The following is a 13,375-nucleotide window of genomic DNA, read 5'->3' as shown; positions in this document are numbered from 1 at the left end:
CTAACAATGACCTGCAACTTTTCCCTTCGAGGCTGTAAAACATGTCTGAATGTTTAGCTGGCTTTCAGGCAGAGGGTTAGAGATGAGGAAATATAATGCTTAAGGTCAAGGCATACAGTTAAGACTAGAATTTATGAGGCAGCATTAACTCTCTTGTCACGAGATTATTCAGGGAATCTCCAACTGGTTCCCAGGTCAATACGTAGGCAGCTGAGTTGGCGACCTACACGATTTCCAGTATCCTGGCGTATCTAATCAAGTGACTCCTGCCCTTAAGGTATTTATTATCTGGGCTCGAGAGTACCGTGAGTATTAAAAGGCAGAGAATGATTCAACAGATAAATGTAATAATTCTCAACGACGAATTCCGCTATGGTTTCTAGAAAACAGGAGAATGAATATGATATAGGCTATAAAAACTACTCACCCGAAGAGACCTCCGTATTATATTTACTGAGTGTAAGGCTCACTTACAACTTTAATAAAGTTGTAGCCTTCTTGTGTTGGCAATTGTGTCTGTCCTCATTCTACTGTGCCCTCCGTAAGCTACCAGATCTTAACCTGCACAACAAAAGTGCCACTCACTGAAACAGTTATAACAGGAAAGGAAAGCAAGTTGATGGGATTTAAAGTGTTACAGGCCACTGAATCACTGACTACTTGGTGAGGCCGTGTAGAGAAATGTCATTCTCCACAATGCTGGCACAGTGAAGCCATATTAATGAAACAGTTTTGAAACATGAAGGCTATTCATGAGGATTTAAAAAAATCTTCTGATTTCCTTGGGAAATCTAATCCAGACATAGTAATCTTCCATTAATGATTTTCCATTATTTTACTTGTGGATTTTATTTCCCACTGGTATATTTTTTTAAGAGGCGCCTATTCACTTGATGTTTTCTACCCTATTATCTACTCATAGGTGCCATCCATACATTTGATATAAACAAAACAAAGGAGGGCCAAGAAATGGCATTCCACTCAATACTGGGGATTAACAAATAATAAACTTTTACTCTGAAACATGTTTCTTAGCATTTCAAATACTTGGTTTATCTTTAATGCCCATCAAATAAACAAAAATAGAGCAGCTATATCAACATAATGCTGGAAAAAAATAAGTGGCATCGATTATGATTTGGCGAATATTTTAGAAGCAGAGAAGAGCAAGAGAATAAATCATTTAGAGAATTAGCTGTGATCCAGGCTTCATTAGTTCTCATTATCCCCCAAATATGCTCAGCAGAATGCACTTGGGTCAGCTGGGACTGACACACAATAGAGTAGGAACTTATAAACTCCTCACGGCACAGAAAGAGTTCATAAAACAACGGCTTGTGCATTTAGATTCATGTGATAACACCTCTTATTGCATAAGCCACCAGATGAAACAGATGGGGCAGCTCTGCACTCGAGAAGGTTTCTTTTGTAAAAGCACTGGGCTTCCTTATTCTCCATTCAAGACACAAACTGCAAGAAAGCTAAGTCTCTGGCAGGCTGGCTTTGTGTTTATGGCCTAGATGTTAAGCCATAGTAAGTAAAGTATTAATAAAGTATCTTCAAATAGGAAAAAAAAGTTGGCAGACAAAAACATGTGCCGGCGGTTAGAGACATTTAAGGCTTTAAAATAACATACTCACCAAAGAAGTTAGTAGAGAGACTCGTTTTACAACTCATACTAAAATAAATATGAGAAAGGCCTTTTGTGTTTTTACCAATTACTTAATATTGGTTAGCTCTTACAACTAATCTTCTGAATATGTTTTCCCAACAATGTATTCATGAGTTAATGGAGACTTTACTCAATATGATATTCACTCATTCACTTAGGGTTACTGTATATGCGGTTACAGGTATTTCTTTTGAAGAAAACAGAGCAGAATGGGTTCTGACGAGTGAGACTACTGTACCTGAATAATGAAGTTTTCACACGGACTTCAATTTATTACGCATATCACTTTTTAAAAGCATTTACCTCAGTTCGTGCTAAACTATTGAGAAACTACTGTTACCCTCAAAAGGTAAAAAGTATTAACGGGGCAATATGAAAATTATTCCGCAATATTATAAGACTCTATGAAAGTAATTAAAATTTATTACTTTTTCCTGTGCATGATTCAAGCATTGGGAAACTTGTAGATTCCATTTGTAGACAAAAATTTGTTGACAAAGCAAAATGATAAATACATGAGAATATATATCAGTTTTGCTTTGTCAACAAATTCTATTTATGCCAAAATGGGGCTTATTAGCCACATATTTTGACAGGGCCATGTAAAACTAGCATGAGAATTTCAGGTGGCAAAAAAACTATACAAAGGCTGTGGACTATTTAATCTATTAATTTAATCTATCCAGAGGTCTTAGGAAGTAGATAAGCCTCTTAGTGTATGTACCTAGGCTGAGCGAAACTAATATATTCACTATAGCTAAATTCTATTTTTCTATGGATGTTCTATACGTAGCCTATGACAAACTTTAAGAAAGAACTATTACACATATTCTTATTCAAAACAATAACATGTAACTTATTATAAGTCAAGTCATGGGGAAAAAAATAGCCAAAAATAGCAAGATAAAATGAGCTGGATAAATTTTTTAAAAGCTATGTACTTAGGACCCTAGTAATGTATTTTTAAACAAATGAGGTATCTGTTGACACACAGCTTGGCAAAAGCTAACAGGGTCATGGAAGTTCCCCCCAAAAGGGAATATGGCCCACGTTTCACTCGTGAGAGGCCTCTCTCTACTTGGTATTCACCAGTTCGCTCTGGGAGCAGTGAATTCTAGGTACCACACCTGAAAAAAAAACGGTGTACACGAATGGATCCTGAATGATGGAGTAACTTAAATATGCTATAGGTGTGATGGTTGAAAGGCCAGAGCATTTCAATCTGATACCTTAAATGCTGAATGTGAAGACCTTATTTCTGTTTAAAGGAGCAAGACTAATACAGAAGGCACCAAAAAGTGAAAGTATCAAGGAGAGAGATTGTTGGTTCAATATTAGAAAAGCTTTCTAACAATCAGAAATGTCTGCAGTGCGAGTGTCCACCTGAGGAGATAACGGCTTCTCATCGGTGGGGTCAGAGTGGAGGATGGATGAGCGTTCCTCGGGAATGCTGTAGAGACGATCCAGACAGCTAATGAGGGGCTGCACTGGACTTTGCTCCGAAGTTCTCCCCTACTCTGTTATACATAAAACGTCTCCTCATGAGGTAGAATCAGTTTCTAACTCCTGGCACTAATTACATGGTACATTTGAATAACAATTGCATATAATTTTTATACACAAAGGAATACTTAATGCTTATATCTTAAGCATTAGTACTGACTAGTGATTAAGAGTAACTCTGTAGTTCAAATACACAAAGATAAAGCATTTACAACATAATCAGGTCTCTTGGTGATAAAAATCCTTATATTACAGAATCTGTACCAAAGAAAAGTTTGGTGAGGATTAAAAACAGCTGGTACTCAAATAGCTTTCTTAAAAATGATTATATTTAAAGTAATGATAAAAGAGAGTTTTCAATGTGTCTTGAACTGAAAGATGTACAACATCGGGGATTATGTAACTCACTGATGTCACAGGGTAAAACTGTAGGTATTAAAAAGTTTCCAGACACTTTATTTAAGTAATTGCGGAAGAATGATTTCTCCTCATTTTGATAAAGGTATAGCTCATTAACCTTAGCCTTTACAATGAAGTGGTTCTTTAGTGGTATCTCAATTTGACAGTCATTAAATAGTTTCTATATTTCCTAGGTAGTTTCTCCCTATGGGAAAAGATCGATATATTATCATAAAATAAAAATCCATAGCATTAAAAACGATCTCAGTATTTACTTAATTGAAAGTCTTCCATAAAGAATGCAATTTTTAAAACTCATTAATCATATTCTTTTATATATATATATAATATATTCTTAATGTAAACATAAGCCCACCGTGTCTTTTCAGAATGACACTTACTTCTTAGTAGCAGTTGCTAAAACCATTTCTGGGTAAAGACAGGACACACACGCAAGCATTCATGCACACATATATATATAAATGAAGCTCTACAATATACAGTCTAGATACTGTAGTGCTGGGAGCAGCTGTGGTCAGAAAGGCCTAGATCTGCAATTACTTTTGTGACCCTTGGTAAGATGCAGGCTTTCTAAACCTCAGTCTCTTTATTTGTAAAGGGGCACTGATATTTGTTGTAAGGATTAAATGAAATCAAATGCTCATTAAATATTGATCCCCGTTCCTTATCACCCAAGTGTTAAGTCACAGAATTATTAAATGAATTAATGCATATAAAAGTCTCCTTTTATATCGAAATCGAAAAGAATGTTGCAACTGTAAAGTACTATCTCACTTAATAGGCACCTTATCCCCTTACATTACATTATAGTTAATGATGTTCCTAATTGTTTTGAATAAGCTGGATGTGGGTCATAATATAATAACAAATTTCTGTAGCACATGTGAACAACTTCAAAGCTCAAGTTTGAAAACAAAGAAAACCATCATCAGTAACAGTTATTCTCTAAATCATTGTGGAATAACCTACAGAATTTTAAGAGAAATTATCATTTATTTGGAACGGGCTGGGCCTAAACACACAACAGGAGAATAGAGGTTTACCACGCAAGTGAAGGGAAGGAAAAAAAAAATCCATTTCCCTCAAAATTACACCAGCCTATTTTCTAGCCTAAACAATCTGGATAATTTTCTCAATAATTCACATATCTGAGTTATACACAGGGTTCAAGTACATGCTCTAGCGTGACTGTGAGGAGTATCTTACCTAGATTTTTTTTGTTTGAGAATATTCTAGCACTCAAGGGTAAAGCCATACAAATTATTCCAAAATTGGAACATTTAAATAAAAGGGAGTCAGTGTAATTTGATATTGTTCTGATTTTTGTTTTTAAAGATACAGATATTGAAACTATCGCAGCTGATAATTTCATTCTGACATGAGTTTAAAAGGTTAAGTTACTATCTGAAGAAAGGTAATCTGGTTGCCTTTCACGGCAGCCTGCAAGCTCCACAATCTGCATAGAGAGGGGCATTTGTCATCATTAGCTGAGCTGTGACAGCTGGCACCCAGGGTGTCCCAGAATCAAGGAGTGGCACAGACACTCTTGGTTTAGGTTGCCATTAAGTGTAGTAGGTTTCTGAGGATCAAGTATATTTTATGAAATGCTTTCTTGTGTCACTAACAGCAGTGAACATATTTGGATATTCCATAACATGGATAATACAATGATAGCACATAATTAGCAGGTTGCCTCTAGACAACAAGATGCCAGATTACAGGATGAATAAACATCTACTGCCTGCCACTTAGAGAAGGAGAATTGTTTTCAGCACCGAAATAGCTCCAGCAGAGGGTTTTGTTTTGTTTTCCTCCAAGATTGGATTAGGGTGATCATTTGATTAACTATATTTAAGAAAACAGACTGAAGGCAGGAAGAATAGTTCTAAGATATATTTTAAATTTGATTGTAAACAAGGCATAATGTCACAGAATGAGCTCAAGCACACACACCTAATACAGTACCCATCCTATTGCTAACATTAATACGAAAATTAAAATCATTTGTATAGATGCAATCCTCCAACTGAAATGTGTATAGTTGAAAGAAGTACTTAACATTCCTTGGCAAAAGTTTAAAATCTGAATCCTTTTACGAAATGAGTGCTACCAACTATAGGTCTGAGACAGTTGTGGCTAATATACATAGAAAATGATTTTTCAATTTTTTTATAAGTATGTTTCTCTTGTATAATGCAAAACTATATCAAGCAAAAGAAAGTTTAAATTATGAAATAAGTTGATCAGATCTTTGAAAAAGAAGGCTACAATCCCTTTAAAAAATCATCAATGCTTGGAAACATAATCAATAACACTAGGTTTTATATTATTATGTAAACTAGTTTTCCACAAATAAAACTAATTTTTGTGTTAATGTAAAATCTATGCAAATACATGCAGTCATTTATCAGGAAAGCTGACAAGCATTCCATATTGGAGGGGGAAATGAAACTGCCTCAAGAATAGAGGCAATTAATTATTTCTGTATTTTTTCTTCTTCTGTCTTGAGGCACAAAAGTTATCCATCCAGTTAAAACAGCAAATGAAATAAAGAGATTTTTTTTATTTAAACACATATGGCTTTTGCCTGCAATACTGATCACCACAAGGTCTACAGATGCCCGTGGCTAAATTGTACACTGGCAGATGCACACAGGGGAAAACTGTGCTAATGCAGCGTGGAGAGCAAAACAAATGAAGAACTGAATTTGCTAGTAAAAGGGGAAAAAAAAAAAAACAAACCAAAACCAAGACCCCCCAAAAAACCCAATCCAAAAAAAAAAAAAAAATCCTACATCTCCCCCCACTGAGTTTTGCAATTTGCTCATCAAATACAGGTTCATGCTACAAAAAATTTAGCCTTGGTCTGTTGCAAATGAGTGAAACCAGTTTTAAGCATTGAAGGTGTTTTTACGAATATGCAAGCATATGATGTATGTGAGCGACTACACGATGTATTTTTTATTTACATGGACAGAAGAGCTACTGCTGTTTAAACTTCCTGATTTCACAATTAAAAGCTTATGACATTCAAAACTGCCATAATATATGTGAATGGATAAATACTGTTGGAACTTCCAGTTATTATTACTTTAAAAATGCATTTAGCTGCAATTTCTTAAGGCATTATTGAAAACTGTAAGGGTTATTATGAAACAATCTTGCAGATGTGATATTAAATCCTGGTGGCGACAAGAATCCTATATTTAGTGGCTGTTTCCCTTTAACAGGTTAACATAAAAAATGTATAGAGGCCAAGTCAATCTTTTATTAAATGAAACACTGTGTGTGTGTGTGTGTGTGCATGTGTGTGTGTACAGCCTGCATGCACGGAGCTATTTTGCAAACCATAAAAAGTGTGCTTCTTAAAAATGGTTTAAGATTATTAAGAAAGCAATAACATCTTTCTTAATAGGACTGTAAGCATGCACAACATTAAAATTTCTGTTGTAATTGCCAAATAAAAATATAAAACAAACAGCATTTAAATAATTTTATATCTTGGGGGAAGAAAGAGAAGACTGGTTGCACTATTCCAAGTTGTAAAAAGGCAAAATACGTGAAAGGGCACCACTACCAACAGATATGTCTGTACCAATATGATTTAAGAATTCTTTGTTTGGAGTAGTTATAACCATTTAAATTTAAATGACAATGTATATTTGTATAAAATTAGGATTTGAAGCATATGTTCCAAGAATACGTATGTATTAATTAACATTAGCTCTAATAAACTCCTTGGCCTCATCCTCCACCAATCAAAGGGAGGATTAATTCACTGAAAATGTAAAGTAAAACGTTATTTAAATCCTGAGAGATTTATTTATCTAATGACATAAAGCTAGTAACATTACAAATATGCCTCAAATGTTGCTAACTTAAATGAGGAACCCCTGTTTCTTAATACATAATTCGATGTGCGAACTATAAACTATATTCCTAAATCTAATATATACATTCATGCTAGCTTAATAAATATTAACAGTTCTTTTTGGAAACTTTAACACTTTGCCAAGCATTACACATATTACAAGCAAACATCTTTTATGTAAAAACCAAAATTTAAAACCTATTGCTTCAACACTTTGGTGCTCTCTGATTAAAACTGGTCTTAAATTAGAAGCATGATAAAATAGTAAGTTATAGGGGGACAAATAAAGGTGTTTACAGTCTAAAGATTTTTTGATACAAAACTGAAACATCCACTTATAATGAATCATAAAATTTACAAATTAAAAAATAAAGTAATGAGGAAACTATTTTCATGGCCGTGGATATTTCTATGTGCCAGATGTTACGTGACTGTATACATTTGTCAGAATTCATAGAATGGCACATTCGTGTGGAAAAATTATAGACTAGAACAGTACCGTATGCAAACTATACATAATAAAGCTGCCTTCAATTATAAAAAAATAAATTTCACATAAAAATAAAATAACACTGTATCTTTTTTTCACTGAGTTCACAAGTTTTTATTAGAGACGCTATGTCTTACAAACTCTTTATGCTCCTCATGCTTTTGTTCTGATCTAGATGTTTAGATAAAATAAATAAACATATATGGATTTTAAAGTATTAACTTGTGTTTTTAACTTGACATTTTTGATAAATCATATGGAAAAACCAAGCTTTCAAGAAATAGTACAAATAGGTATACTAAAATGTATATTATTAGACTTTAAGATAGTAAAAATAAACATACATAAGTGTAAATTAAATATTTAGGTGGTATAATCTCAGAATATATTTATAATCTGAATCTATATGTAAAGTTACAAAGGAAATTCCTATTCATAAGCTGATTTCCTTCTCTTTCCATAAAATGTTTATTGGATTGATATAATACACATGATAAAAAGTAATAGTTTTTTATTTAATGTAATTATCCTTTTAAATTATGACTCCAGTTACTACTGATCACTAAAAAAAAAAAAAAAAAAAAAAATCATAGTTTAGAGGAATTGCTTTGTTCATTAAAAATAAGCTCCCAAACTGTAAATTAGGAATGGGAAGTGTTGTTTTAGACACGCACTCACTGGAAGTTGATTTTCTACATGTCATCCTCTAGTCTCAAATTTATGTTGAATATTTTCAGTGGCTTAATCACATACAGTCTGGATGGTAATGAGAGCTATGCAGTCCTGGATGACCAACTATGGATGTACAGATTAACAGATGCTAATCACATCCCATTCCATTGTTTTCTGTAAGTGCAATAAAACTGTAGTGTACTAAGAGTGCTACAGATGTAGTCATACATGCAAACGTCTATAAATCATGTCAGTCATGGGCTAAGGGATACCTAGTTTTCATATTTTCATATAGAAATGAATCATATGAGCCCATTTATCTGTCCGAATATGTCTATAATATCCAAATTAAAAGCATAGGTTGAAATCTAGTAAAATGAATTTAAGTTTTCTAGATTATAAAGATGACAGTGACTTTCTAGAAGGTCTGTGAGGAACTGGAATATTGGATTTAATGCTTTCTCCATCATACTCAAGAAAAATGACTGATTAATCCCAACATCCTTAAGTGTTTGGAAAAGGTTAGAGATCACAACTGATTGTGAACAATGGGATAGTCTTTTGGTTGATAGCCCTCCCCTCAAATTTGCTGGGTTATAGATGCAACTTAAAATATCCTGTACTTCTGTGTATACGTTCAAATGAAGTGAGGAAAATGAAATAATTACCTAAATAACCCAGGCTTTAGATTTCCTTTTTTCTACCAAAAGAAACATTTTGGCCAGAGTTATCCAGAATCACCTCAAATCTGCAATTCTAGCAGTAGTGATAATTCTTGTAAAGTGCACGTCCAACTTCCATTTTTACATCTCAGAGTTATTTTCTTTTCAACATTTATTAACAACCAATAACAAATTTACTAAGCAACGCTATAGGAAAAAAAAAAAAAGTACTCCCTACCACCAAAGTAACTCTACCTACTAAGGGGATGAGGACAACAGAGGCAATAGCCTTGAACATTCAAGTGAAGAATTAAGGAAATTATTTTTAAAACATCCATAATTATCAGGATGCTCTGGTTAAAGAAATAAAATAGAGCCTAAAGTGGGCAGTGACCTCATTTCTCTGTTTTACTTTGTCATAAACCTGATATGAAAACATGAAATAATTACTTTAAGAACTCATTGAAACTTTTGAAGCTTTCCAGTTATTTTGCTTTAAGTGTTCTCATACAAGGAGTCACAACAGGAAGAAAGGTATAGATGCCATCAAATTATATTACCAGGAAAACTCCCTCTATTTTACTTTATTTAATGTGACACATAAAGAAAACCCTGCACAAATATCTGTCTTTAATTTCTCTAGTGTAAAAAAAGAAATCTATTCTATCTGGCAGAATGAAACAGATGAAATAGCCTGGGTGCATTTAAAAAAAGAGGAGGGGGGTAGAAATCAGATGCGTACAATGAGCCTTCAAAGCCACTCCAGCAGTAAGGATAAATAATTTAATAAATTCAACTTCATATTCTTTTTATCTCCCCAGTGTAATAAGCACATATTAAAAAAATAAAACTTTAAATTCATGAATACTTGTGAATAGGAGAGCAGCCAGCAGATAATGAAAAAACACAAAACAGTATCTGTGTGAACATTTAACATGTGTATGCATATCCTATAACAGATACCTTTTTCTGAAAGGTCACAATTGCTTAAATTTATGAACAGGTAATTCAAATTTAAATTAGGTTTTTTTAAAAACACAGAAACATTGCATCCCTACATTTCTCCACCTAAGAGAGGTTTTCTTTAAACCTAATAAGGCGACTATTTGGGCACTAGTTTGCCTATCCCATGTAAATTAAGTAGGTTTACAGCAGGGAGAATAAGTTACCTCCCTGGAAAAAGAACCTCAGGAAAAATTATTTTACTATTGTTATTCCAAATGCTTGGAAGTGTTAAGGATCACAATATTTAATTATTTTATATTCATTAATAATTCTAAAATTTATGATAATGGTGTGCTTGTGCCTTACTCCAATTTTTTCATAATAGCACATTTAAAATCAAAGCTGCCCAGTAAACTAAGTAAATGAAATGAAAAAGTTAAGTTGGTTAGACCTTAAAAATCCCAAATACCCTTCAAATGCAAGCATCTCAAACTGTTATTAAATCCTGAGATGCTTGGTTTTCTTTTTTTTTCTCTTAAATTAGGTCAGTTTTCTTCAATTATCATTCTATTATTAGCTCATGTCAAAGATGTCTGCAAAGCATACCAATGAAAACAATTATGCATTTATATCCTAAAGCATGGGACACACACAGGCTTTTATTCTAGTACTAACTACTATGTTTATAGTAAAAAAAAAATAATACAAGTAAGACTGGTGCCATTAGAGTTGTTTTATGAAGTTTTCACATAAGTAGGTAAATTGATTTTAAGCTCTCTCTCTGTATTACACTATCATATGAGATAACTAGTTCAATAGGTCAAAACATTTTCTAAAAATTTACTATAATATAGTTAAATGAGTTGCTCCCACAAAACAAATCTATCTACAAAGGCTACATGAAAATCAGTAGAATTACACAAAAAATTCCTCTCCATAGGTCATTTCGATTTAAAAAAAAAAAAATTTAAGGGCTAGAAAAACCCTCTTCAGCATAGTTTAATTTTCCCTTCAACAGTGAGAACCGTCTGAGACCACGGAAAGGATCAGCTACAGAAGGCAATTCATTTCACGTGTTCAGTGTAACAGAAAATCACTGTGTTGCAGCAACAAGCAGTACTTGCGCTGGAGTATTATTCTAGGGCGCCCAGTTCACCCACAGTGATAAGAGCGTGTGGTGAATCCTATGTTATGTAAATCACTGTCAGGTCCCTGCGAGATGGGTGCTGAAGGAAGCAGCTCAGAAAACACAGTCCTGGTGTCCTTGAAATCGGATGACTTCACGTCCCTGGAACACTCGAGGACTAACGAGTTTCTTAGTCTTTCTCACCATCCATTTTTCTTCTTCAAAGTGCAAATCGTTAGTGAAAAGGCCCTGGTTACACCAATTAGTTTGCACAAAGTGCTTCGGCGTTTAGCTTCGCTTTAACCCAATTAAGCTGCACAGTGAGCCCCGAAGATGCGCCACCTGCGCGCCTGGCTCCAGAGCTGCTGCCCCGCGCCCCTCGCGTTAGACCCGCACGGACCGCCAAGCCACGGTCCCCCTAAAGGTCCCCGGGGCCTCTGCGTCTCAGGCTGCCTTACGTCCTCAACAATCGGGGGCATGTGCAGGTGGCCCAGGAAATCGAGGGCCAGGTCCCCAAGCAGCCACTCTGACCTGAACCCGAGGGGGAGCGCGCCGGGCGCTGGGGCCCGCAGCCGGCTCCCAGACAGCGCGGGGCTCGACCGCGCCCACACGTGGGCCCCGGCGGCGGCCGGGCAGAGGGGCGCTTGGGCAGAGAACATGGCCTACAGCGGATGTGGAGCAACGCAGGACACTAAGTAAGGGTTTAAAACATGCCACACGAACGAACGGCGACACACACACACACACACACACACACACACACACACACACACACACAGCCTGCGGGCCTCTGAGCAGAGAAGGAAAGAAGGATGGGCCAGGAGCGCCAAGAAAGCGGGAGAGAGGAAACCAGCGGGAAGCGCGAGGGACCTTCCCTGGGTGGGGACAGAGGTGGCTTTTCCCCAGAGACCACGGCATAGCCTTGCCTTTGTGGCCGCAGGTTCTCTGGGCTTTGATTTGCCTCCTCTTCTTCGTCTTCCAACTGCCAAAAGGTAGCAGTGCGTTCACCCGCAACGCCCGCAAAGTGGGGAGGGGCTGGCGGGGACGCCCTATCCCTGCTTCTAAGGGAATGGAAGGTTCTTGGGGAACAGAGGAAGTGGATGCCAGGAGCGCTGACTCTAATGCACTATTGTAAGTTATATCAGAATCTACCACTCTTGGATAACGAGAAAGAATGATGCTGTACCTGTGCAAAAGAGAAAAAAAATCAAAAGCCTGGGTAAAAGTGGGAGCCCGGAACAAGATCTTGTTACAAGTGGCTCTGAAAGAAAGTGCCTACAAACCTGTTCCAGGAATTATAGGATTCTGATGGAAATATTCTTAATTTGAAAGAGAGAGCATCTAAATTAAAGGTGGGCAAATAAAAATCTGCCTAGGTTTAAATACCACTGGAGACCCCCCAAGTGTTATTTCTTCCATTTCCTGTACAAGAAGGACACAGTTGGTAAGGACACACCAGGGGGGAAAGATGTTCTACATAAATCCATTTCCCCCTTCTGCTGCAAGGTTCCCAAATTTAGAAATGTTGATTTCTTTCAAAGTTTTCCAAAACAATATTTAAATTTACAAACGCTGGATAACTACAAATTTATTTTCTTTTAAAATCTTAAGCATTTCCTTTAATCAAATCGCATAAAATAGAAAATTAGAAGTCTGCTGTCAGGTGACCACTAAGGACACTTAGGAGAGGAAATTCATCCTTAATACTTTTGTAAATAAGCCAGAAACCCCAGACCTGCAAATGTTTAGGTTATCTGCCAGTAGGTCTCATCTCTATGATCTGTCCTGAATTTACATGCATTAAAATATAGCTCATTATGAAAAAAATAATCTCTCGATCACTGAGGTATTTTATTTCACACTGTTTCTGCCACTGCATATAAAACTTAGTGTCCTGGTTATAACGTTGGGCAAGTCTATCAAAGTACAAAGAGGACTGCAGATGGGGGGAGGGGTGTACAAAACATCCTAACAAACTGGAGTAGATGACATCTCACAGCCATAATTTTCAGAT

General features: G+C 35.8%; 1 protein-coding gene across 16 annotated transcripts in view; it reads right to left on the bottom strand.

The window, feature by feature from the left end:
* Positions 1 to 13,375, bottom strand: part of NBEA (neurobeachin) — a 637,779-nt gene that overhangs the window by 187,238 nt on the left and 437,166 nt on the right. The window lies entirely within an intron of this gene.

Source organism: Sus scrofa, chromosome 11, assembly GCF_000003025.6.
Source record: "Sus scrofa isolate TJ Tabasco breed Duroc chromosome 11, Sscrofa11.1, whole genome shotgun sequence".
NCBI classification, from domain to species: Eukaryota; Metazoa; Chordata; class Mammalia; order Artiodactyla; family Suidae; genus Sus; species Sus scrofa.
Note: the sequence above shows the minus strand (reverse complement) of the source record. Positions and strands in the feature narration are given on the sequence as shown.